Below are 25,404 nucleotides of genomic sequence, written 5' to 3'. Positions count from 1 at the left end.
AGTCACATTATCTTGAAAATGAATTTTTAGTCTTTCTACCTGTAGTACCTCAATTCAACTCAATTACAGTGTTTTTCTCAATAAGAACTTTGCTGTTACAAAATAAAAAATGTAATTTTCAAAATTAGTCAAATAGTACAAAGGTAGAAACACAAACACAGCAGATTTGCAGCATTTTTTTAAAAGGACTTTGCTCTATCAATACCATAAACTTAACAGTGTCTGTAAGAAAAAAAAAAAAAAAAAATCAAAAATCAAATCAGAAGCATCTACAACACTGTGTATAACTTTTAAGATAGTACTTGCTAGCTGCCTAATCCAGAAGGCATTTTTGAAATTCTGATAAGACATTTTATCTTGGGCATGACCACCTCCTTCTCTCAGGCAACCAAGAGAGTGCTGTCTCTACTTAACACCTTCAGTGCTGATAGACTGCTCACCGATCTCCTGGCACCCTAGTTCCCAAGAGGGACTATGTTCAAATGAAGCAGTTGTCTAAGGATTCTTACCACAGCTATTATTTCCTAGGTGTACCTGGTGGAAGTCTATCAGCATTAGAAAAGTTAATTAGTCAACTGAGAGCTGGAATCTCACCAGGCTAATTTTTGCTGTCAGGGATAATGATAGATTTTTCAAGCCTTAAACCAACAATTGGTGCAAAAGATCAACTCACTAATGATTGTCAATTAGTCGTGTGACTGTTGACTTCATTTTTCTGCCTTTGAAAAACATGTCATACTCATTCAACAACAGCCCACGCCACCTGTATTTTGCAGCTGTGAAAATACAGATATTCCAAATGAATCCCCAGAGACACCAGAGCCGAATGTTTTTCAGTAAACAGTAAAAGCCTTATCTTTGTAGTGTTATTAACTATGTTAATTTGTCTAGCAAAGCACAGTGCAGCATTCATAACTGCAGAATAACATAAACATTTCTGACAATAAACTAAGTCATTCATTTGTATTTGCTTTCAGCTATCTTCACACAAGGACCAAAACAGTGATTTCAGTTAGAAAACTGAAGGTTTCCTCTCAGAGCACTGTCATCTTCAACAGACATGCCTGCATCAAACTAGAGTTTGTATGTTCAGGTACCTAATCTATAATTGTTGCAGTAGCAGAAGTGGTGGAGAGGCTCTATGAAGGAGAGTAACACTTTTCAGAAAGCAATTCAGGTAAGAGAAATTTACCTTCACCCCAACTGAACACAGCCTGTACTTCAGCAGGTATTTCCCTTCACATGAAAGAGCACATTTCAGCGAAAGAGCTCAAAGCATCACCTCCCTGTATAATCTCAGCAACCACAACCCAGGAAGTAATTGGAAATTCTCAAAGTCTTGTTAATAAATAAGCTCATCCAAAGTAAATAGAAGCCTCCACTCCCACAGCAAATTCTCAAATTTGTATGAAGTTTTCCCCTCACACTAATTTAAGGTGGGCCTCAAACTGAGTTGCTGGATGGAGAGAGTAGCTCTGCCTCCACTCTATCCCTGCCACTCCCACATGATTAGCAGAGGCACCAAGTAGTCCTAATAACAGCAATACTTTTAGCAAAATCTCTGCTACTAGAAATCCAGTCAGAATCAAACTGGATTTTTACCCTTCCTTCATATTTAGTAGTGTAGGTTATTAGCAATATAGACATGGAAATAATACTGCAGCATGTAACTGATAATGCTGAACACTGAAAAGTTGGTTTTATGTGCAAAAACCCACACTATGGATCCAGGTTCATGCAGGAAACTGTACAAACCCTCCTTGATTCCTAATGTTTTTAGCCCTTTTTATCATCCTACCAGGTCCCCAATAAAAAAAACTCAACTACAAGTAGTTCAGCACCCTTTAACAAGTTTTTTAGCCTTGCATGGTCAGCCATTTCACATAAAAAGGAACCTGCTCTCTTCCATCTCTCTCCAGCTGTTACTGATGGATACAGAAGGTCTGGCTGTGTCCTAAATGCCTTCTACACTGGCTTTCATGGTCACAACCACTCTGCCTCAGCCCTTGTTACTTGAAAAAGTAACAGAAAATGCAAGGATCAGCACCTAAAGACACAGCATGAGGCTGACAGATCTATTTCCCAGATCTTACAGACAGGAGTAACAAGTTCCCAAGGGACTGCAGGAGGACCAGTCAGACAAAGCCCTAGTGAACAGGCACACACACCACACTTAGAGCATGAAGCTCTCAAGATCATTATAATATGTTGCAATATGCCTTTCAGAAAATTTAGAAAGATTGCTATCCAGGCTCTACAGAAAGGCTAATATCAATATATGCACAGATCTTCCTGAACTGTCTGGAGAAAATTACTTACCTGGAGAACCTGCTCATTATTTTGGAAAGAAGATAATTTCAAGCAGTCTGTTAAAATAAGATCCCTGTGATTTCATTCAGAGAATGAAAATTGATAAAACTTTTCACTGTGTTATAGATGGAAAAACATAGGCCTTGGGAAGCTGAGCAACCAGAGAGGTTCCCCTCATGCATCAGTGGTGCTGAAAGGAACTCAGTTGTAACACTAATTCATTTACCATTAAAATCCAAGTAGTTTATATACATAGAAAAGTGGTTTAGGCTTAGTTTAGTAGTTCAATAAGAAATTCCATTATGATTCAAGTGTTAGGAATTTGTTGAAAAAAAATTTTTTTAATTATCTCAGCCAATAATAATAAAATGGTACTCAGATGTTGGAAAATGGTGTACTTTTAGCTAATTTATTCATTTTAAATATGCCAGATTTCTCATGAAACTCCATATCTGAGTTTTAAGGCCACAACCTCAGCATATCACACCATAAAAAGCCTTGCTTGTAGAGCCCCACCAGTCTGTGCTCCTTCTCCTAAAGGGTTTCTCTAATTGCTACAACTTCCCACTGTCCTTCCTACATCTCATAATTGGTTTTCCTCAACATTTCTCTCTTCCCCTCTCCTTATATGTTCATCTGTTCTTTCTATCAGTGGTCTTCAACATTTTCCCTGTATTTTAAGCCCCTGCTCCAGAACAAGCAAGCACTAAAGATTTAGTGAATAAGAATTACGGAGTGCCTGATACCAGTCTGAGTAAAAGCTAAAATTTAGAATTAAGAGGAAAAAAAGTAATCATCTCAATACATAAATCCTGGCATAAGAAAACTCCCTCTGAGAAGCTGTGGACACTCTATGAAATGCATAACGACATCTAGGAAAAAGAAAAGGTAATCTTAAAGCATAATGCTTAATTCTACCTTTAGTGATAACTACTAAGATTCATTCAGTATGAAAACCTAGATAGACAAAATTCATAAGGATATATCAATTCCAAATTACAAGATTTGGAGCTTGGTATTTGATGAGCAGTTTTTGAGCCTCACCGAATTGCAAGTTTCCCATCAGAAAGAGTTAGGCCTATTTACTTATTTAGTAACAGCAGCTGAATAGATGGTGCAATTTCCTGATTCTGACAGCTGGCACATAGGAAAAAAACAACAAAACCCATGACAGATCTAATAAAAATCTCAAGAAGTGACACTGCCCCCTCTTACAAAAAGGCTAGGAAGGCCAACCCTCCTAAGATGTTGAAAAGAGACTGCTCAATCAGAATAGGGGCTGTATTTAGCAATTCCAAAAGAAAAACAAAACAAACAAAAGAAAACAAACAAAAAACCACCACCACCACAAAATACCCAGCTCCCATCACATATCGTGGTCCAGTAATTAATGTACTCCATTTCTGTATGAATTGTCACAAGGAAAGCTGATGTTAAAGCTACTTTTTAATTTTAATTTTCCCAATTTCCCACATGGGAAAATAATTTTCAGTGATCTTAAAATTAGTATTCATAATGCACAGGTTGGACTGTAGCTTTTTCTAATTCAGTTCCTGACTTGAGAGCAATGAACGACAGGGAGAATCTTCTACCTGATACTTAATTCTGTTCACCAGAATTCCCACATTGATTTTTTTCACCAATTTTCTTTTTATTATTTATTTTTTCAAAAGCACACTCCTGGGAGTAGAGACTGCATTCTGACTTATGTCCACATGAAAAAAATGTAATTCCATCTTAACTGGGGGTTTCCATCCTGCTTGGGGACTGAAATTAACCTTATTTGTATTTTTAAAAGCAGGCAAACACAGTAAGCTGACCAGTAAATGTAGCAGTGCCAGTTCAATTTGTAATTTCCTTTTTGATGTTTCAGGAACAGGGCATGCTGTAATGAAGCTTTTTTTTTCATTTCACATTAAATCTGGAGCTAAGCTAGACAACACATCATATGGGAAGGGGGAAAAGAAAACTTCATGTCACTGGAATTCTGTCTCAGTGGGGGCCAAGAGCTTGACTGTTTCTTGGTTATTGCTGTGCTGAGTGCTAAGATGGCTGTTAAATATTTTATCAGCCAAGACTAAAACCAAGAAATGTGCTGAAAACAAGAGTTGAATGATCTCTGTTTTGAGTCTCACATTGTGTAGAGACACAAGCAGATTTTCTTTCCTTTTTTTCTTCCCCTGCTTTTTCTATTTTCATTTCTCTCAAATACCTCCCCCACCCGCCGCCCCCCCCCCCCCCCCCCCGCCCCAAGCAGCTACTCCGAGGGTTTTCTTTTCCACAGCAGCAGCTGTGGTACAGCGCACGTTATAAGGGCTGACAGTTAACCGAAGTAAACATAAGGACACAGCAGCGTTAGGGTTGTCAGTCTGAAAATAGAATTTCGTTGTAATTCTCTGCGTGAGGTCTTGGAACAGCCGATGGCTGAACTAAGAACAGTGCTTTTGCAGATTTTATGGGGCTGATGCATGTGACTATCCTCCCTCCCTCCCTCTGTCACACTAGAGGCTTGGATGATGGAAAATCATGCAATTATCTGTGTATGTATGCATGCACAGCAAAATATTTCTATTCTCAGGTTCTTGTTTTTCCTTTCTTATGTCAGCTCCTTTCAGTGACTCTCTAACACCAAACACTGTCATTTAGTTGTAGTAGGTGGGCACAGCAACTAAGCAATGCTCCTTTACCACCTCGCAGCCCACTTCCCCTTCCCCCCCCCCGCCCCCCACACACACCAGAAAGCCCCTCAAAATCCCTTTTCTGCTGTAAACACCAACTTCCAGCTAAGAATTTGTCTTTGCTTTCCACTGTGGTGGTTTGCCCTGTCATCTGCTAATAACAAGAGCTTTTACCACCATCTGCAACGCTGAGCTCTTCCTGCGGTTTCTCTCTGCCGTTTCTAAGAATTTGACAAATAAATCACATTTCATCGGGAGATCAAATGAGAAAAATACGGGCCCCACATTCCGGCTTAGTCTTTGTTTCAGGGAGTTTAAATGACAGATGTGTGTCTCCTAACACACAGCAGCAGAATCAGCGAGAGCCCCGGTTCAGGTTTGAGCACATTACAGAGGGGGGATCAACAGCCGGGATCACCCTGGAAGCAGAGCGGTTTGACTGCGACAGAGCCCCATCTAACACGAGAATCCATGCAGAGCCTGGACTGTGCCTGGAAAGGGTCCATCTTTGTTTCATAAGGTGGAGCCATTTCCTTAAAAGTAGATGGGTTTCGATAAGCGAAAGAGGAGACGCAGCGAGCGCCGCGCTTGGCTGGGTGGTCTGTGCATTTATCAGAAGCCCTGGGCTGGGAAAATGTCTGCGGTGGGGCCATGTTCTGGCTCCTCGGAAATCAGAAGGCATCGATCTCCTCCAGCGAGCCGCTCCCCACGGTCTCCGCATCCTGCGCGGCGGCGGCGGCGCAGCTGCCGCCGGAGGAGCGGTGGGAACGGCCCCCGCATCTGAGCCCATTAGTCACCAGATGTCACCTTCTGCTGCCAGCGCCTCCAACAGCCCGGCACACAATGTCCCGAGCACGCTGAACGTGTGAGCGGCGGCTCTCGCAGCAAGGCGGACAGCGCCGAGCGCCGCGGGGCCAGCCCGGCCCGACCCTGAGCCATGTTCACAGTGACACCTACAGCCGGTGGGCACCGCCGCGGCCGCGGGGACCGCGGGGGGGTGGCTTTTCTTCTCCCTCTGCCCGGGTTGTTTGGGCGTTTTAATCTATTTTAAAGATACACCTCTTCTGAAGATGTAATTGATTTTATTCACCGGAGGAAATACCAGTTTCTCAATCGATTTCTACATTTGCTGAATTTATTTTGTTTTCTCCTCTGTGTGATAGCATAAAATGTTATTAAAAAGGTGGTGTACATCAAACAGAAAATTATTTGTTTTCCCCTAGAAAGACTAATTTTTAAAAACTACCATATTTTTTAAATGTCCGCTCAATAGCGGGGAAAGAGATTATTTAGCATCCACAGCCATTACCCTGTGCTCGTTAGCAAGTTGTTTATGGGGCTGCAGAGCGCAGGGCAGAGGCTTGTCTGCACCTTCCCTGCCTTCCCCATTGCTTTTATAGCCTCACCAGCCTCCCCCAGCATTTCACTGGGAAGAACCAAGCATGTATTAGAATAAGATTTTCAGATGTATTTTAAACAGTAAACAAAATCCCATAGAGAAACATCTATGAAAACTAACAGTGCTGTAAAAAAATAACATTAATAAGGTGCTGCTGAATTAAGTGGGGGAGTGTTTACCTGGGGTTGTGTAAGGGTGTTATACTCCACAATCAAAAACTGATTAGAAATTTCCTCACAATACAACAGAGAGTAGTGTCACTATACTTGAGTAATTGTTCAAGTATTTCTAAGGTCAATCCAACAATGAAAAAACCCAAACAAAATAGATGTCAATTCAAATCTTTAGGTGCTTCCAATTAGACCAAACAGAAACAAATCATGCTATCAACTAAGATGTATACTGAAGATTAAGTTTAGAGGCTGTTTAAGGTAAAATTTACTGGAGAGGTGCGAGACATACAGAACTTTCAAGCCAACCAAAAATGTAAGTTAGGCACGTGTTTTAACACAATATAAAACTGCATAAAGCTGATTTTTTTTTTCAAAAACATAAGAAAAACATTTTTAATTTCTTAGATCGTATACCTTGACACTGAACCAGAGAGATGCATTTTTTTTACAGATTTTCTGTAAGGTAATTTCCTCTCCTTTCTTTACACTTTGGGATTGTGGTGGTCATGTTTTTTTTTTAAATCTGATAAAAACTTTCACATTTAATTATGACCACACAGAAAACAAAGGATATTTGGCCACTGTATTGAATAGGCTAATAATCCACTCCTACATTTTGAACAAAATATAGGGAATTAAGCAAAAGTGTATTCTGCAGTAAAATAAAACAGTATTTTGTATCAAATATAAACAAAAATAGCTCTTATAATACCTTGTAGTAATGCTATTTTTTCAAAATATTAATTTTTGAAAATTCCTTTCTTATATTTTAACTATATTTATACATAAAAATAAATACACTTTATCTGTGGGATATTTCACAATGAGATCTAAATAGTAGTTTTTAGATTTGGACATCCTGTGAGATTCCTGCTGCTTCTGCATGTATTGCTGCAACTAAGGTCATATACCTTGTGGCACTGAGATACAGAACCCTATTACCCATGTTTTACTTTAAAAATTAGACTGTTCTTTTTAATTTCCTTTTACTCTCATACTTCATAATCTGATCTGCATGTAGCAGGGGATTCAATTAGAGAACATTTGTTTTCTTTTGTTTTTTTAGAGAGGCTGAACATCCACATCATCATAGAAATGAACTGCTAAATTTAAATTTATACATGACATATTCTAACACAGGTGCAAGAGTATTCAGGTTATACAGTTCAGGAGGTTCTTGATGTTTGTTTCCTGTGCACGTTTATCCCACACCAGAGCAATATTGGGGCATCCCTTTTGTCTGCTTAGCCTGAGGCTGTATATTATAACGTGTGGTCTGCAGTGAAACACCCAAAGTTACTGGAATCTTTATGAAATATACCTTAGTATTTTCCAAATTCCCAGAAGTTCAAGATTTGTTTCTAAAAACAGCCATTAGCACAAGTGTTTATGAACGCAGATCCTTAACCACCACCTACTGGTGCAGGGCACACACACAACCAATGTATTTAATGCTATGTTGAACTCCAAAGTTATTAATTCAAACACAGTGTCCAAAGTGTTTAGAAAATACTTTCAAACCATTAAGAACTGCCATTTGTAAGACTTTAGAATCTGAAAGTGCTTCATGTGAAAAGCTGTTATGCTTCTATTATCAACACGCCTCAGGACTTAATAAAGCAGGCATTTCAAAACACAGCATGCTGAAATTTGGCATTTTCATTTAGTGCTTACATGTTATTGAACAGAGGGCAATGTAAGGAATAAAAAGAGAAAAAAATCTAGCAGGAAGGTCATTTTCAAAATTAAGAATCTGTATTGTTGATGTTGCTGGTCAAAAGGTGCCCCAAACCATGTAAAATTGATTTTGTTTTTTAGCACTAATGATCAAAATCTAGGGCACAGGCTCTGAATTAATGATCAGTCGGGTGGAGCTGATTCCATTAACCTCAGGTGCTCATTAATCCCTACAACTACTTCCATCAAGGTCATTAATGGTATTAAAAGCTCAATATTTACCATACAGTTGTGGGGGTTTGCCTTATGAAAGACTTTCCGCATAAATGCTTTGATTTTAGTTGTCTAGGTGCACTTGTTTGGGTCCCAGTGATGTGTTTACAACTTGAAAAAACTCACAAAAACTGTTACTACATTTTCTTACCTTGTTGTGACACTAATTAATTTTAGGGATTGTGTCCTGTTATGCCTAAATATAGACAAAATGTGTACTTATGGTCAATATTTGTCATTTATACTGACATGCACAGGTAGCAGAGCTGGCAAAGACTCACTCGAAGCCATTCTCAGCTCAGAGGCAGGACTTAAATCCCCTTCCAGCTGAGACAAGCCCAGTGCACAAATTTCCTTTCTTTGACTTTTATCTCGAGGAGGTGGCAGGCTGTGGTTTCAGCTTGTAATGAGCACCTTTTTCTCCCACCTCCTGAGAACAGAGGTGAGCACTCATGCAGTGAGAACAGCAGTCTCATTTGAAAAGCAGTAACTACATGGTGGTCAGGAGGGGTTTTTGGAATTCCTCAGCTGTGCTTCATGACACATTGCCTGTCATGGCTGTGTGCTAAGAGAAGAGCCTGATGGCAGAGAGTGAAGGTGTCTGTAGCCTCACTGGGTCGCCCGAGGTCACAGCTTGAGCTCACACCAGGCCAATCTGACAGTGAGGCCCAGAGAACACAGGAAGTGTTTATTACTTTACAAACCCATCTTTCCCTGAACACTTATGCACTTACTACTAGACTGAGTGGCATAGTCTTTATATCAGAAAACATAACAGATTCAATATTAAAAGTAAAAACATGAACTAATCTTGATTTGTGACATAATATAAATTCACTTACTTTTCTTTTTTTCAGCTTACTTGCTAATTGTCATAAACTGAAATATAACTGAATTATCCATTTGGGGATAACACAGCATCGTTTTAGCAGCAAAAGGACACAGGCTGGCAATGAGTTAATTAACTGTTACTCTCATCCCTAAGACCAGTCTGCTCTCTAAGGTAGGTCTCAAACCAATCACATTTTGCTACATCTCCTATAAAAATAAAATTCTAAAAGACCGGAGAAAAAAAAAATAGCACAGGATCATGACTTTCAATGTCCCCTAAATATTATTAAGTAATGTAAATAATCTTTTTCCTTGCACCATTTGATTCCTACCGTTTGGAGATGCTTACTACACAAATCTTCTCATTTGTGTTTCCGCCACATTAAAATATACTGGCTCCAACTTTACAATTTTCACTGAAACATCTATTTAGTCCAAAGATACTTTCTTTTCTACACCCAGTTTTTGTCCATATATTGTATCTAGCTATACCACAATGCCAATAGCTTAATAGTGATATCCATGTTTGGTTTCCTCAAAATACCCTTTGCAGTTATTGTGTATGAAAGTACTGTGAGATGGCTTTGAATAATGCCATGGTTTTTACTTTCGTCTGTTGAAAGGGAAACTGGCTTATATTTGCCTTCCCTGAAAAGAACACAAAGCACCTAGGTGCGCCTGAAATGGACCTCCTTATTATCAATACCAGTTCCCTATCAGCAGCATCATATCATATAAACTCCTTGGTAATTTCTTGCCCTTGCTGCTCTAATTAAAAGGCCACTTCAAATTCTGACTCTCTCCATGGCAAGGATCCTTCTTCCATTTACAACCTAAATTTATTCATGACTGACTACTTTATTACCATTTGTTCCTGTGCCTGTCCTTTACATTAAGTAGCTCATCTCTTTTCCCTCTCTGTTTAAACTACCTCCACCTGGTCTGATGTCCAGTCAGCTTCATTGTCCTAAGTTAAATGAGCAATTTCTTTTCAGTCTCTTCTCACAAAGGCTTTTCATTAAGCTCACAGTGATTTTGTGTATCTGTTATAGTTGGAGTTCATCTTTCTGGACCATGGCTGAACAAGCTTGTACCCTGTGAAGTCTGACATTATGTTGCACTACTGAACTAACATTATTCAGTGTTAAGTGGGTCCACTTTATTTCCCAAACTCTAGGACTGTGTTCTTGCCCTCCTCCAGCTGACTCCATCATGGACTGACTGATTAACATTCAGGTGTTGCTCTTGCCCTGCCATTTCCAGCTACGGTCTCAGCAATAGAAAATAAAATGTCTGTAAACAGAAAATAAAGAGGAGAAACTCACTACAAAATCTCTTTGTGATTAGTCCTCCACTGTGTTGAAACCAGTAACTGCCAAAAACCCCAAACCCCAATAAAAAACCCCAAAGCAAATGCAATGTTAACAAATTCTTGCTGCATTCATTACCCAAGACTCACTGTTCCACACATACATAATAGCAAATGAATCCATATATCTGTATTTCCAGTAACAGAATGCCAATAGTCTAAGGCTTAGGAGGGTTTATTTTCCAACCAACTTGGGTGCTTCAGTTTCTCAGGAAAAAAAAAAAAATCAAACAAAAAACCACCCACCACAAACAAGAAAACACCAAACTGATCTCTTGATTCAGTAACCCACAATATTTTCTTTTGTATTGAACTATCAGCCAAGTAATGAAAAACACTTGTCCATTTCACTGCATGCAATGACATTAAGAGTCCTTAATTAGGAGAACCTAATTTTCACAAAGTTTATCCCTGGCAATATTACAGCTCTGAAAGAAATTTTATGTGTATCTATTTGCACCAGTTTGGTTACTCACTTGCTTAAGTCCAGCTTAGCTGCACTGTCACAGACATTTTATCCAGCAAAATATCCCACTAGGGTCAGTGCTCCTCCAAAAGTAGGTTTTTTTCCCACACACTTTAGGGATACATTTGTCCTTATTTATATTCTTGAGTTTGGCTACATGACCTTAATCAATTTAAGTTTATTTTCTCTACACAAACTACTTATATCACTAAAACAAACAATGGGAAAAGAAACCACTGCTAAATTGTCACATGCCACCCTCTGGAGGCATGTAGGGCATGGGAAGTTTTTTGGGGAAAAACAAGTTTGTTTGGTCCTTTGCAAGCTAAATCAAGCCTCAGAAGTGGTGCACTGAGAAGCAATTTTATAGTAGCAGAAAAACTGTCACCGGTTTCTTTCATCTTAGAGCAATGAATGAGAAAAGCAGCAATTTGTACCCACAACTGGAATCTGTCAGTCACCATTGATTTCCTGTACTCCTCAGGTAGCACCACTGTAGCCAGCATGAGACTGCATGGTAACAACCTGACCCCTTTATGTCAAATAGTAAATTTAGCTGGTGGGCTGCTCTCAAGTTTTCAGCCAAATGAAACTTCTCATTGTCTCTTTGCACTCATCCTGTTCACTTCTGGCTAATTCGAACATGAAGATATGCAGTTGAGATTTTCAAAGGATGAAGCAATTATTTAAAACTATAGCTAAGAATATTAAACCTGTCTGCATATACAGGTGTTTCATTAAAAATAAAATCTGAGAAAAAAAATCCACCTTTTCCTTTCTTCAGAAATTCACAAATATCTCAGCAATAAAACCAGCATTCTATTTAGCAGTGATGTAATTGGGAAGTAATTGTTAATATTTCACACATGCTGCAGAACATTCAGTTCTTCATAAACATATTAAAGATAAGCAAAGTGACTAAGAACAGAAAAATAGAAACATTCATTCACATTAGGAACAGTAAACAAGATCTGAGCATGAATGTGATGTCTGCTATGAGAAATCCTCCTGTCTAGAGACAAGATTGCAAAAGAATTCCTCTCTGACAAGTATTCAGGAATATAATATGCAGAGTACAGTCTTGATAAAAAAACCTTCTAATATCAGTTTTGTGTTGCTGTAACATCAAAACAATCCTGTCCTTTTCCCACAACTAAACACTTGAAAATGAGGGGAAAATCAAATTGAATAACAAATTATTCTGACCAAACACATTCACCAATGGACACATTTATAGCCATCACCCTCATAAGTATAAAAAATAGAACACAACCCTCTACAAAATTCCAGTCAGTGAAAAAAACAACTCAGTCTCACTGATTTTTACTTCCCTGAAAAAGCCTTCGTCCACACCAGTATCTTTTTTGTCAGAGATAGTACAAACTATTTAGTGTATGAGGTAAGATATAGGCCAGGATGAAGAAGCACACAGCTTATTGAAGTGTAGTTTGACCAACAGAGTAACTGTCTGCAACACAATAGACTGATGGGCTGCTATTCCACAGCATCTCACCCAATCACATATAATGGAAGCATCATATATTAACAGGTATCATTTAACTCCTCATGTTCTTTCTTTATTCTTACATCAGGATCTAGAGACCACCACTAGTTTGTAGCAACCCTCATACATTCAGAACAAAGCAAATGTCTTCAATACCTTATCATTGAACTGAGCTAGACTAGCAGGAAGTCAGCAAGAAATATTCAGCACAATAAGGCTGTACAGATTTCTTGAATATCTGTACCAGAACAAGTGAAATTGGAAAGAAAACATCTATTTCAACATTGTGAACACAGAACAACATGAGCAGAATATCTGGCAGATAGTACATGGTATCCCTATGTAATTGAGTCACTCACTGGGAAAAAAAAAAAAAAAAAAAAAACGAAGAATATAGGAATTTGAATCATTCTCTGTTGCGCAGCATCTCTTATCTGTGGGCGTTGCACTGCAATTTCAGCAGCTGCCCCCCAAGGATCAACAAAGTCTAGCAGCTTTCAGGAGGAGCTACAACACAGGGCAAGCAGGAAACAGATTTTTACTTTAAATACCCTGTTCCCTGAGGCACTCCTGAGAGGACAACAACTACATTTATGATATTGTAGCCCTCACTGCTCTCACCAGTTACATCCTATTCCCAGTGGAAATTTAATCACTGACTTTATGAAGCACAGGATAAGCCACAGAGCATCTCATATCTATGTCATCTAAGAAGCAGCCCTGTAGACAAGTTTTCAAACAAAATGCTTTATGTTCTTGTCAGCAAGAGCCTTATCATTCCAGTAACACCTTACTTCATACATTCCTCCAACAGTGAGACTTCAGGTACTGGTGTAGTATAAACAGCTTCATTCACCCTCAATAAAGGCTCAATATAATCAAATCAGAGTGGTTGAGGTTGGAGAGAAAGCTTCGAGTGTTGTGTAGTCCAAGCATGCAACGACCTCAGCCAAGAACAGTTTCACAAAGACAGTAGCCAGCTTCCTCACCAACTGGTGCTGCATCCCATCAAGTCTCACATATTTATGTAAATCCAGTTAATTTAAGAGTTCCATAGTATGCTCCTCTTCCATTCTAGGGAAAGCCTGCCTTCCTCCAGACTTTCCTATTGGTTTGAAGTATCTGTGTCCTGAACATTAGCCCTACCAGTAAAGACTGAAGCAAAGAAGGCATAGAGTACCGCTTCTTTTGCACACCCTTTGGTGCAACAGACATGCTGTGATCCAAGCCCTTACTCTTGAAATATTTTCTTCACAAGGACAGCTCAACCTATGAAAAGCAGTCAAGCCATTCAGTAAGGCCTGGAGGAATTTGTGTAGGACAGTACAAGCTGTATCTATACTTTTAAGTGAAGCTCACTACAGAGTACTTTTCCGCTACATCACTTTCCACTGCAGTATCTTTCCACACTCACTGCTCAGGTCTTTTCAGCTGCTTTGTCCTGACTTCTCAGTGGAGGATCTGCTGTCCATATCCTTGACCTGGCCTCCCAGTGATTCCCCTAGACTGCAGGATATTGTCAGTGAGTAATGACTATAGCTGTGCAAAAAGAAAACAGTAGGGAGAATAAACATGCTTAAATTGCCAGCCAGTCCTCCACCAGGCAAAAAAGGCCTGTACTTGAAATGGAGCAGCTTCTCTGATCCTGCTCCCTGCCAAAAAGCTCTTTGACATAAGGGCCCCCAAAATTTCCATTGCTCTGGATCTTCCGAGCCACTTACCTCCCATGTTTTGGCCATGTGGATTTTTTCTTTTATGACTCCAGAGCTAGTGATCTGTGCCTAACAGGTTGCCTAAGATACTATAATCCCTTCTGTTTGGGCTCCTGATCTTTATGTGTCTATGACAAAAATATACAGATACACATATATATTCTAAACATCAGAATCCCATTTCCTGCATCCCAGCTGATCAGTTTGCTCATCCAGAGCACTTGGGATGGCATCTAAATATAGCAATTTTGCATAGAGTAGTGCACTATGGCAGTTTTTACACTGTCTCCTATCTTAATGCAATCTCTTATCTTTTTCTGTCATAATCTGTGGGCTGAATGTACTCTACAGGAAAGAAATTTTTTACTATTTATCTACGTAGAACCTTTAGTGAGTTCACGTTCCTAAAGTTGGGATTCCTTAAAGCACCTTTTCCAGAAATAATGCATGTTATGTTTCTCACAAAACAGGATGTCAAAAGACAGAGGAAAAGTCTTTGGTCACAAAACATTTCTTTTTTTTTTTTTTCAAATTATGCCAGAATTCTCTACCTCTTCTTCATGTGAAGTCTTCTGATGTCCTGACACTTCAGCCTCCAATAAGCCTTTGCTTTTGATGTTTATCTTCCCACAAGGTTCTTCATAGATAAGCTCAGAATATGGACGACTATCCATTTTAGCCCCTTTTATTACCAGAATTAGTCTTAACAAGGCCTCCCCATGGCAAATAATTCTACTTAATTACAGTATCACAGATATAGAGAGGGAGAGCTGCACATTACAACAGTCACAGAACCAACCAGTACTTTTGATGGTTCATCTTTGCGTATATAATCACATTGCTTTATTACAACACAGTTTTAAATCACAGTTTTCAAACTAAGTCCTTATTTTCACTCCAAGTAATGACCACTAAACCTATAAAGCATTTTACAGAACACAGTCCCCTTTCCTCAAAATTGTAAACTAATTTCCCATTTGAAATTTCACATGTGAAGAATTTTACTAGTTTAAAAAGGGTGTCACACATGAGTTTACTCATAATCTGAGCTCCCACAAGGCAGTCTCAATAAATTGCTTTCCCTTTTGGCTTTGAAATTTGCCTAATTTTATAAATTTCACAAATCAGACTGTTGCACTGAATTGATCCTTTTCACTTCTATTATTTTATGTGGCATCATCCCATACTTTTCTTCTGCCCTTTCCTGTCACCTCATCCTAAATCAAGCCAGAAATACATTTTCCTTACACAAAATAGGTTCTATTCTACCTCTGCATTTAAAATTATTTCTAAGGAAAGGTGAAGCAAATCACGAATAAAGCACATATGGATGGTGCAGTGCAGCTAAGTCATGTCTTGCATGCTGCTAGTTTTCTATAAGGCATCAGACATTAAAGTTGAACTTTTGCCTGGATTCTGTCATTTGAGATAATCTATTTCTGCTAGGAAAAACGTTGGCAGTGGCAGGTGAGGGTCTTTATGGTCTAACTGAAATAACAATCAAGCAAGGCTTTACAGAAAAGCCAAGTATTGACCACAAGAAAAAGGAGAGAAATAGCACCTTGTAAGGGCTGACAGGAAGCCCAGCTTCCCTTACCACTTAGTTCTGTGTATGAAAAGGTCAGAACCGCACTGCAGAATTGTTCCAAGCCTTTCAGAAAAAAAAAAAATAAATGAAATAAACGAGTCCAGTTTTCCTCCCTTCAAGCATTTCAGCTCATTGTTGCTGGTAGATGAAAAATTTACTTGCATTTCTACTAAGAGACTCTGTTATACCTAAATGGTTGCTGACAGGGCCACCCATTATGGGACTGCCTTCTGTGGCTGACAACAAAAGAGCACACAAACAAAGCAACTGGACCAAATCCTAATGTAACTTCTTTCCAAATAGATTCTTTGTTCTGGCTCATTTAAGCATCACCCAGGACTGTAACATGGCATGAGGCCCTTAATTTTCCTTTGTGGTGGGGAGTGTCTTACTTATTTTAAGTGACTCTCAGGCTAGGTGAAGTTTGTCTGGCTAAAAAACTGCATCTTGTTATTCCCTCATAACTATTAACAAAATCCCATCTGTTAAGTAGGGATTATTCTCTGCAGAAAAACAATTTCCTCTTTTCCCTCCAAGTTATGTTAACCATCCAGCTCAAGTATAGTCAATTAAAACAAGTCTACTCATATAAATGGGGTCGATACTGCTCAACAGTGTGCAGTCTCTGTAAGCACAGGAACCATACACTTGTCTGTAAGAGTTATGGAAAAGAGTGAAGAATTAACACAAAACTGTCTTGTAAAACTGAGAAAAAAATCCTTTAATTCAGTTCTTCACTCTTTTTGGTTTTGGCTTGCTTGAGGCAAGGGTTGTACTTTAAATGCAGTCCATCTCCCTTCAGATTTTTTCTATATCAAATTAGGTCTTGTTTAAATGTGTCTCAATCTACTAAGAAACAAATTAGATATGTATACATAAATTAGTTACATCTATTATACATATTTGGCTCTTTGTGTGGCAAAATTGCAGCTATTCCATTTGATGCATGATTTCTTTGTTTCACAATCCAGAAGCAGATTCAGAATACACATTTCAATGCAAGTCCATTAGCCATCATTCCCTCACAGAGGGGGAGTATGTTTACCAAAGCCTTTATAGTCCTCATCACGTTTCTCCAGGTTTTTCATGACCATTATTTTAAAAGTTACCTACTAGAAAAGTCAGCCTTTATAGTTCACTGTTCCAAATCTTTCAGAGCTAACCACTTCTCTGACAGACCTGGTTACTAATTCCACTGGGGACAAATACCTGTGCAAAAGAGAGTGTTTCAGAATTGGGCTGCCTGTCTTTGGAGAAGCCAACCATCAGGTTCCAACAAAGGTGTGGAAAGGAATCATTATCATCAGGAAGAACCTAAATTTACCATAACACACATACTAGTTTTCTTAGCCGATTTCTTTCTATGTCACAAGCTTTCACATACACTGTTTTGGTTTTTTAAAAGGTAAGGTAGCACATAGCAAATTGAGGAAAAAATTGTCCTGTTAGTACTGTTAAGTGAAGGACCTTTTGTGGAGAGAAAGGCATTTAACTTAAGGTTGGGCTGCTGTCTCTAGTCATGCTCTTTTATGTTGTAAAGAAAGAATGAAATAAAGCCTAATGACTTTTACGTCTTTGAAAGACCTCTAATTTAAAAAAACCCCAAACTCATGTATTTTAGACACAATCAAATTTGTTTTCAGGTTTTGTTTTCATATTTGAATTAAATTCAAATAATTTCAAGAAACGTGTCCTGAAATTACATTCTCTTAAAAGTACATTTAGATGTCTTTATCTATATGAAGACACTGTAACTTTTCAACTACTTGAAATTCACAGAACTTCACTAATTGAATCAGAGTGCTGAAACTGGTGGAGTAAGATCAAAATTTCAAAATCAATTTCTACTTCTCATCTGTTAAATTTCACACATGAAGCAGGTTTTCCACTTTGGGCATTGGGAATATAATTCAAGTAATTTACATAATTCATATGCAACAAGGGATGGTCTTGTAAAAACACATGCAGTAAAGGAATGAAGTTTAAGGTCAGAGATATTAGATTTTTACATTTGGATCTTTCAAACAGTGGTGGCTTATATTTTTCCTAGGCACAGCAAACCAGAAAGAAGTATACACACTGTAATTACTACCCCGCCCAGAGATTCTCTACTACTTTACACAGTACTGCTCAAGGTACTCGAATGCACAGCACAACGGGCACAACACATACTTAGATCAGTTTTATAAAGCTTCTTTTCAAAAATTTTCCCTGCAGAATTCCTTATTGTGGCAGCTTTTTTCTGGCTAATCTGAGGTGTGTGGGTCAGAACACAACCTGCAAGCGCATGCTCCAGTGCCATCCTCTGCCTGGGGGATTCAGCCACAGCTAAAGGACAAGACTCTACGCCCATCATACGGCAGCGCCTTTCAGCATGTAGAGAAAGAAGTGCTGTTAAAAAGCCTTTTTTGGTTTTGTCAACCTTCCAGAAAAGGACTTGTCAATATAAATATTACGTACCTTGCTGAGTAAAATGTTTCCTTCAAAACCCTTCCCATGCCAGCTTGCTTCGAAACCATCTCTGATCACACTACCCAAATATCAATACAATTTTTGCTTCATCCAGTATCTTTTTTTGACCTACTTAGAACTAAAATAACCAACTAGAAGTTTCTTCTTTACTCATTTTAATGTTTATGCTGTACACTGCCCAAAACTGAGTAAGCAAACATCAATTCATCTTTTCCCTGCTGTTTGTAGAGAATGAAAATTACATTAATTTCCACTGGAATGTCTCAATCACGGGCTCCTTAGGAACCCTTCCTCTTTTCAACCAATTTTGCAGAAGTGTGTATGCCCTTATAAAGTTAGTTAAAAATAAATATTTGACTATTGAAAGTAGTGCCCATTTTGCAGGCTTCCTGCATGCACTGACACGGAGTGTTTGAAACTGTATCCCAGGGCTGCATTAATTATGCATTGCAACAGCTGCCATAGATCCAGCAGTGCCAGCTCTTTAGGATAGGCTTTGCTATTTGAGTCATGAATACAGGAGTGACACACTGACAGCACTGTGCCTCCCATCCAAGCTGAGTACAGTCATTAGTTGTGATTCCAGTGCTGCTGCAGAATGCTCTTAAATCTGGATTTAGTCATGTTAGCACTTCCTCAATGTCAAGAACTTTGCATTATGTTTCATATTAAATTTTATCAGAAAATTGTAATGTAATACACCTGGGAATTTTCAGGGATGCTACTCAGAAAAACAATATCAGAGATGACAAAATTCCTGTCCTTGGAGCAGCTTGGATACTGTGAAATGTAGCAGTAGTAGCTGTAAGAAGAGCTTGGCGATAAAGCTTCTTGTGCAAAACACAAAGATGAAAGAAAGGACAAGAAAAAACCCAGCAGACTAATAGAACTGTGTAATGGAATCTTATGTAAAGTATTTCTGGTTTTAACAAAAAGAGATAAAAATATTTTGAATAAGATGGAGGGAGCAGGAGATGAATGTTAAGTACGTTGTCCTGCAAGCAAAGCAGCTATTTTTAATGAATTGAGTGTAAAATGCTTGAGGTGAAATATATCTTGGAGACCATCAACTCTATTTATTATATTTGTCTTTCCTTATGCTTTAATCCTTCTGCAAGGTGCTGTGATCTACAGTGACAACAATCTAGTTAGAGGCCCTTGTAAATACCAGCTAGAAGGCTTTTGAATATAAAGGTCTAAAAATAAATTTCCAGAGTTCCAGAGCACTCTCTTTTTGGAATTCACATTAAATTCTATTATCATACACATAGAAAAGGAGAGGTTTAGGAGGAGAAAGAGAAAAACATCAAGAATAAGCCTGTAAAAACACAAAAGAAAGCTCATTTGTCTGCTGTCTAATTCCCTTTAATCCACACAATATTCTATCCTCAGCTGCTGTCCCTTTCAGTGCTTTCCTTATTCAGGAACCCTTTTCCAGAGTAGGGCACTCACCCCTAGCTGTGATAGCATCACACCCACAGTAATTCCTTCAAGAGAGATGGGGGAGTGGTTAATTCTCTATTTTTCATTTCAATTTCGATTTTTAGAATAGCTATTCATGAGCAAGTTGGAAGCATTTTCCTTCAGGAAATGTAAGCATTTAAAAGAAAGGCTTGCTGACTCTTAACTTGTCTGATAACAAGGTATCAGACAAAAAAGGAAGGTAAATTACAAGTTACTCTAAAATAGCATGTATTTACCTAAAACTTGTGTGCACACAGTTGATCTGTACCTCTCTTTCTGTGAAGTTAAGCAGTCTGTTCTTCCACCAGCACCTGTCTCATGGAGTCATCTGCTCCCCAGACTCTCAGCTCTATCATAATGTCTTGACCCAAGACATACGTGCTTTGGCAAGTCCCAGCTTCACAAACAGCTGGGAATAGTGACCTCCTCATTATTATGTACTAATTTAGTTTATAACCTCTATTTTTATGAGCAAGAATATCTAAGATCCAGGAGCTGGACAGAATTTTCTTTCAGACTAAAAAATATTTAGGCCCTAATCCAAAAAAAGCACTTAAGGATATATGTAACTTCAATTACATCGACTTCAATGGCATTACATGTAACTGCTGTGCTGGATTTGAATATCCATGGACTAAATTTATATATAGCCAACACTGTTGAACTGATCTAATTACTGTGTGTTAATTACTACAATAAACATTTCAGCATTTAAATATTCGGGATAGGACTTGCCAGTACAATAGTTGTTGCTGAACTGCTCAAGAGAAACAATAAGCCTGCAATAGCTTTTCTCATAGCAGATGAGCAGAAATGAGTTGACAACTGTTTACCATGCATTTGGAGTCTGAAATACACAGAGCTCTCTACACAGATCTTCTCCTGAGATGCTTCAAAAGAAAGTGAGACCAATTTGGAAAAAAACCTGCTTCCCTATACAGAGCATTACCTCCCATCCCCCCCCAATAGTTTAGAAACAGTCTCTTTTGGTAATTTTAAATTTAATAGTTCTCAAAGAGCTAACAATTTACATTTCTAGAAAACATTACAAGGAAAAATTTAGAAACCAAAGGGTGCACCTAGCAAAAAAGCATCTTGTAAATATTTATAATTTTTGCTTTCCAAAAGAGTATTTTTGGTGAAAAAAGGCAGGTTAATTAAAACTATGAATCAATTCATACAGACAAAGGAATGGAAGAGAGAACAAAAAAACCAGTCTTGTTCTTTGGATTTATTAGCTGCCTGGATATTTACAGCAGATATAATTTTACACAGGACCACACAACAAGCAAATTCGTCCCTAAAATCTTTAGCTGAACCACTCCATACCTGGAGGCACTTTTGTGTGAAAATGCAGTGCTATTACCAGCCTCCAGTTTCAGATGACCCAAAAGTACAGCAACTGAAAACCCACAGATTTTTCTCAAAATGCAGTATTATTAATTATTAATGCATACTCTGGGAATTGCTTCCATTCATATTATTTGATTGTTTTTCATGCTTCACTCACTATCCCTCCCAGGCTTATGTTCAGAAATAAGCTTATATTCTGCTCATTAATTTAAATTCTGAATGAAATTTCAGAAAAGATAATAGAATACTTTTTTCTTCTCCCTAGAATGAGATAAACTAGTTTAAAAAACCCCACCCAGAAAAGGTGGGTGTAGAGAAATCTGTTTAACGACTGTAATTCTGTAATACAGTGTAGTGTTCACCAGTGACTAGACTGTATTTTGGTTCAGGAAAATACAGGATATAAAGCATGTTAAATGTTGAATTAGTTGAAGACATCAACAATACTTTTTACATTTGTTGCTGATATATTATTGTTGTAATAGCAGAAATCTTAAAATGCTTCCAACCATAAATAGTTGGAAATACTGCAGGCACTGCTTTTGCGGCCGGTTAGCACAGATATGCTCACACTGACTTCATACAGGTCAGTCCAAGAACCAGCTTCCCAAGATTCTCGACATGATGACACCACTGTGGATATATCAAGTGATTTAAGTTTCCACATCTACTCTCAGCAAGGACACTTGCACTACAAAAACTGATGTCCTGCACGTACAAACTTTCACTTTTGAAAGCTGCTCAGATACTAGAACTACCTTAAAGCCCCCTGGGCTTTTAGTACCTCATTGAACTTTTTTCACCATTTCTAAAGGAGAAGCTGAGAATAAAGAAGTAAACAATAACTTCATCCTAACCTAAAGCAATACCTGAGATTCTCAGTTTTAGATATTACTGAAATATATCCCACAGATCACATTGTATTTGACATGAAATCCTGCTTTATCTATTACACTACTCACAATAATGGACACTTTTCCTTTCTGAAATGTGCAAACACTGCCATGTCCCTGTTACCATATTTGGCTCATTTTAACCACACAGATTTCTTGATGGCACCATGGTAATTCCTTAAAACAGACCTAAAATCCTCAGGGGCACTCATTTAGCCACAATTATCCAGTTACTGAACTTCCACTTTAGATGTCTGTCTCTTACACAATTAAAAGGGATAAGGAAATCTATATACAAGGACAAAGCCCCACACCCTGTGTTCCCTTCTGTGACATGGGGAGAGACCGAGACTGAGACCCTGGATTAGGGGTTTTATAACTGCAGTTTTTTATGGATGAAACCGTTGGAAAGTTATGCTATACAAAAGGAGCATCATATTTTTTTGCTTTGCATTGCAAAGGATATTACCTCACTTGAACAGTATAGATTTCCTTTATTTTTCATTATTTATGATTTTAACAATGTCACAATGAATGAATACAGCACAAATAGGTAAATACTGAAATGCTGAAATCAAATGTTAGAAGGAATGGCCACCTAATACAATGAGAATTCTCACATTACATTATAGCTCCTTCAAGAAAAATATTTTTAGGATGTGAACTCTGGTGACCAAAGAGGGGGGTCCAATCCCCTTAGTGAGCCAAAGCCTCTAAAATTAGTTAAGCCTTTACACTACTGGTAAGATTTTCCTTCCCTAGAAACATCATCTACTGGCTACTAGAAAGCAAGGACTTTGCAGTGACAACCAGCAGCCTGGTGTAACAGCTGTCATTTGAGTATCACTCAAAGCCATCAGGGATGTAGCATTAAATTCACAAAGATACAAATCCTCAAGTAGTTACAAGTAATGAAACAAGCAATTATCTAGCGCCATCAGCTCAGCCAACTTAGTTATCCACCGTGGCTCATACTATGTATTTTGTGATATAAATTGCTGCGTACTAAACCACATCAAAAGAAGAAAAGAGAAAATGCTATATATATTCTGAAAACCTGAACCTGATTTTACTTCTCATGAGTCTATATAAAGTATTTACTTACAACATGACACTAACAAGTGATTAATTGTTGTTTGCATTAACTTTCCTCAGATTTTCAGAGACAACTAATATAACATCCCTTTATAAGAAAATAACTGATCCACAACTTTTCCTGCCTGACCTATGGGTTTGACATGAGGACTTCTTTCCTGTGGAGCAAATATCCTTCCACTGACTCGCCTGCACAGCTCCACTCAGCCCTGATCTCCAGAAGCAGATCATAGACAAACCAACGCAATGCAGGAGCTAACACCTCAAATGCCTGAAAACACACATAGTTAATTCACTGTTAGCATTCTCTGCTGATAACACAGTGCTTGCTACAGGTCATAATATATACACTCTATCTAGCTTTACATAATAAGGTCATAAAAGGCCAGCAGCAGTGAAAACAGGGTAAAGCTGGGATATGAAAAGGGAAGAACAAGTTTATTTAAACTTGGAAGACACAACAGTACAAGCCCTTCTTCCAGCTGTAAAGAAATCATCTCAATCAATTTCAATATGAAAATAGAGGTAAAACATTTAATTTCCAGTTAAGAGCTTTCTAGACCATCAGTGACACACACACATCTTTCTATAATGTATCTTGTAGAGATTAACCTGAACCATGATCAGAACAGTCTTGATCTCAGTAAATGCATTCTTAAAGTACTTATAATGTACTGCTTCATTACTGGTATTTTTACAAGGTTGTCAAAGAGAAATATCATTTTTCATCCTGCTTTATTTCACTTTATTTCGAGATGTAGTAATTAACAAGAGTCTTTAGATGCTGGCAAAACTATCCCTTTTGAAGTTTCTACATAGCTGTCACCCTGGAGATAAAGGCAGATTATTCAATCTTGACATTAAAATAGTGAATTCAAGATAAAAGACTGGATTAGCAACTTCATAAATTCATGCCTAGAAAAAAAAATGAGATCACCATGAGGTAATTTTACTTCTAGTTTTGAGGGTTTATGGAGTTTCTTAAGGATGAAAAGAGGAAGAACATCATGTCTTGAAAGGGTATGAAATGAGCTATATATCCTTTTAATCATTCCAGTAAAAATATTAAAGTTATCTTTTATTTATAAAATCATACGAGAGTACTAGGGTAACCATCTGGCAGGCAAATTATTCCTATCTAAATGATGAGTACTTTTATGTGTTGCAACTACACATCTTCTTAGGTATTTTTCATTTTCCTTCCTCTGTGTAGAAATAACAGGAAATGTGGAACTGAGCACATCACGAGACTGATTGTGCCAAACCTTTGCACCTAAGACCCTGCAAAAAGAAACAGCCTGAACACCAAAAAAGGCTGCATCCTATAACTCTTAGGAGGTGTGTATAGTGGAGTTCATCTCCAACCAAATGCATCACATCTTTCTCATGGAAATGGAAACTCTATGGCTGAGAAACTGAGCCCTAAACTGGGAGAGAAAATTCATTGTTAACTGCCTCCTTCATATCTTTCCAGTATTTTCGTGCTTTCTAAAGGAACAGCATAGAACCAAATTCATTTGCCCCTGGAATACTACTGATCCATTTTGTGGTAAATAGGAAAATACATCAGGAAAATGACCCATAGTGATTGAATTCAGAGACAAAATTTAAGCCTTATTAAGAAACATTTCATGGGCCTGCTAGTTAGAGGTCTCCCAAAAAAATCAGAGTTACAAACCTCGTGTTGTAGCAAACTCACAAGGCTTAGTGTGGTTCAAAATCTTACCAGTGAAGAGTCTCACTATCAGTAAATCAAAACAGCAGAATGAAGCCAGCATGGCTCACCAGAAGAGTAAGGAAGCCTCTTTGGGGCAAGACATCATTCAGAAAGCGAGGGCTATCATCAATTTAAAAAACCCTTACAGGATTAAAAGATTTTAAGGATTAAAAGAATTTAAACTAACCCCCCCCAGGTATACCAAAAACAAATTCAAAGAAAGATTATCAGAAGGATTCCAAACTGCTCATAAATTATTCTTCACATACAAAAGGAACATGAATACTATAAGATAAACTGTAGGAACACAAATAATAACAAATGATCTGAAGGTCAGGTGCTGACCCCAAAGTAAATGAAGCTTTCAAAGGTGCAGCAAAAAAATCAGTCATTGGAGTCAGTGCCAATCATGGAAAAGGTGAGAGAGATT

General features: G+C 38.1%; 1 long non-coding RNA gene across 1 annotated transcript; it reads left to right on the top strand.

Moving 5' to 3' along the window:
• Positions 1-5,588: 5,588 nt before the first annotated feature.
• Positions 5,589-10,665, top strand: LOC104697849. The gene is made up of 3 exons (XR_753226.2): positions 5,589-5,950; positions 9,368-9,513; positions 10,519-10,665. It is a non-coding gene; the product is annotated as an uncharacterized LOC104697849 (long non-coding RNA).
• The last annotated feature ends 14,739 nt before the right edge of the window (positions 10,666-25,404 follow it).

This window comes from Corvus cornix, chromosome 6, assembly GCF_000738735.6.
Source record: "Corvus cornix cornix isolate S_Up_H32 chromosome 6, ASM73873v5, whole genome shotgun sequence".
In the NCBI taxonomy this organism is placed as follows: domain Eukaryota; kingdom Metazoa; phylum Chordata; class Aves; order Passeriformes; family Corvidae; genus Corvus; species Corvus cornix.
Note: the sequence above shows the minus strand (reverse complement) of the source record. Positions and strands in the feature narration are given on the sequence as shown.